The sequence below is a fragment of the Nomascus leucogenys genome, chromosome 5 (genome assembly GCF_006542625.1).
Source record: "Nomascus leucogenys isolate Asia chromosome 5, Asia_NLE_v1, whole genome shotgun sequence".
Lineage (NCBI taxonomy): Eukaryota > Metazoa > Chordata > Mammalia > Primates > Hylobatidae > Nomascus > Nomascus leucogenys.
This window is the reverse complement of record NC_044385.1, coordinates 22,518,508-22,521,268: the sequence shown is the minus strand read 5'-3', so window position 1 is coordinate 22,521,268 and position 2,761 is coordinate 22,518,508.

Here is a 2,761-nt window from a genome sequence, read left to right as displayed (position 1 = left end):
TCCCCTCCCCTCGCCTCCCCTCCCCTGCGGCGAGGCTGCCCGGGGCTCCCATTGGCTCCTCGGCCTTTTGAATCATCCCTGGCGCTGTCGATTGGTCGCACGCCGTGGCGCGTCCGCCCCGCCCCACCCTGCCGCCGGGGAGGCTGGTGAGTGGGGGGAAACCGAGTCTGGCGGGGCGGTCCGGAGCTCGACGTTTGCCACCGCCTTATCTCAGCTGCCCAGGCGCCCTCGCAGCACACGGAGCCCGCGCGCTCCCGCCCTTTCCCTCCTGGCTTTCGCAGCAGAGTGTTCGGGGCGCCAGGTGGCTTGGCGAACGAGATTTTTTTAAGCTACAAAGAAAACTAATACATTCTTAAACTGATCACCAAAGATCCGAGCTCGAAAGCGTTTCTCGGTAAAACACTATGAGTGCCCTCCTTAGCGTGTTAAAATCCCACAGAAGCCCCTGGACCAAGCAGCGGCATCGAAGGCGAGCAGGGGTGCTTTTGTCTCCGCGGCCGCTGAACTTGCGTAGAAGCGAACCCGGACAGATGCTGGGACCGGCGGCGGGAGGGAGGGGGAAGAATGGCCGAGGGCTCCTACGACTCACGCTGCGAGGAGGAGCTCGGTTGTTACCCGAGGTGCTGTCGAGATGCAGTAGAAAATCCCCAACACCGCGGAGCATGGAACAAGAAGTTTTATGCGTTACACACTGAAACACAACTTGACCTGCAACCTACAAGCCTGGTTTTAATTGAACCCCAAAATGCTGAATCATGTCATTGTTGACTCCGAATCTGTTACGGATCCTAAACTTTTTTTTTTTTCTGCTAGTTTTCATTATCGGTTAGTTGATTTCCTTCCTTTGAGGTCGAGAGTTTAAAGCAGTCCATTGAAGTTCCCTATTTTGTAGTGTGGTTTTAATCAAAGTATTTCTTAACACCCTAACTAGGTGTATTTAAGTGAATGGCTATTTTGGAAGCACTATCTGTTAAATTGTAATAATGAATAGAACTTTTCATCTATAGCCTAGCTTCAGCTTTCATTTTCTCATAGAACTACAAAACACCCAGGTTTACTTCTTTAAAAAAAAAAAAAAAAGTGAAAATACATCGAGTTTTCTCAGTCATTCACATGCAGTGTGAATGAGTTCATCAGAGCCTTTCCTGAGAACAAGTTCTGACATCGAACTGTCATTGCCATCGAATTTGCCCTTGGTGGAGATGTGTTCAACAGAAATGCACATTGCACTCCAAAGTCAGAAAATCTTTTATTTTTGACAAACCCCCAAGTCTCAATTGTCTTAACCCTTAACATAAGATATTAGTCCTACCTCACAGAGTTTTGCAGTAAATTACACAGAAATAAAAGCGCTTATGGGGACCTAAGACAGATCCTATCCCAAATAGCCAAGCAGTGCTACACTATTCTTTTCTCGTATGTTCAACCCAGAATCAAGATTTCATTGGATTTCCCTTGAGGTGCACATTTCTTGGATGATTTCCACTTGTGAAATAAAAGAAGATTCGTTTCAAAAAAAAACCTGGCCAGGCAGTGTGGCTCACGCCTATAATTCTAGCACTTTGGGAGGCCGAGGCGGTTGGATCACCTGTGGTCAGGAGTTCGAGACCAACTTGGCCAACATGGTGAAACCCCATCTCTACTAAAAATACAAAAATTAGCTGGGCATGGTGGCGAGCACCTGTAGTTCCAGCTACTCGGGAGGCTGAAGCAGAAGAATCACTTGAACCCGGGAGGTGAAGGCTGCAATGAGCTGAGACTGCGCCACTGCCACCCAGCCTGGGCAAGAAGAGTGAAACTCTGTCTCGAAAAATAAATAAAATAAATTTTAAAAATTTTAAAAATCTTATTTTAAAGATCAGGTTTATAAAGTCTCATCATAACAAAATGAAGCCAAAACTTTGTAAATTAACTAGAGTTAGCTTAGCTAACATTTTACCTAATAAATTACTAAAGACATTTTTAAAACAAAACTGATTTGACATCAGGGAAACTAAGCAATAATTTTTGTTCATTTCTACTTCGTGGACTCAAACATACCATGAACAATCAGATCTATATGTAGGCTGCTTTCTCAACAAAGGAACTGTTTGGTATTTTTCTCTTCTTTTTTAAGACTACTAAAGGCTGTGTAAACTTGGAAGTGGGGAATTTTCAGAAAGTTCTCAGAAAGATGCTTGTCACTCACAACTAGCAAGTTGTGGGTTTTCAGAATCTATAAAGTAAAAGTCACTTAAAGGTCCGCATCTTGGCACCATTGTTGTTAATGAGGCCATGAGTGGCGAAGCCCCTTTCCCCATTTACATAGCAAAAGCAAAGCAAAACCCTTCAGTCCTGCCACTAAAGCCAACCAAAACACACATGCGGCCAGGAAGCTTTCATATATGAAATACAGGAACCCCCAGTGGAATGCATTCCAATGTGGCAATTATTTGGCTCTGGTCTCCAGAGGATTTTGGCTCCCAAGATTGAAACATCTCTTTCAGGAAAGCGGTGTAGGTAAAATTTCACGTGGCATGAGATCCAGTTGGATTCTTTTGGTACTGTTACATAAGGAACAAACTTCTGTATGCTGCAAACTGCAGAAAGCCTTTATTCATAAGGTAGAGGTACCTCAAAAGCTGTCCAATAAAAACACATTTCTATTGATGATGTTTGATATGGTTTCTATTCACACAGAAATGGAGCTCACAATTAACATGATGCATTATGTCCATCTCAATAGCAATTTAAAAATTATTTGAAACTTCTTCTACTTACT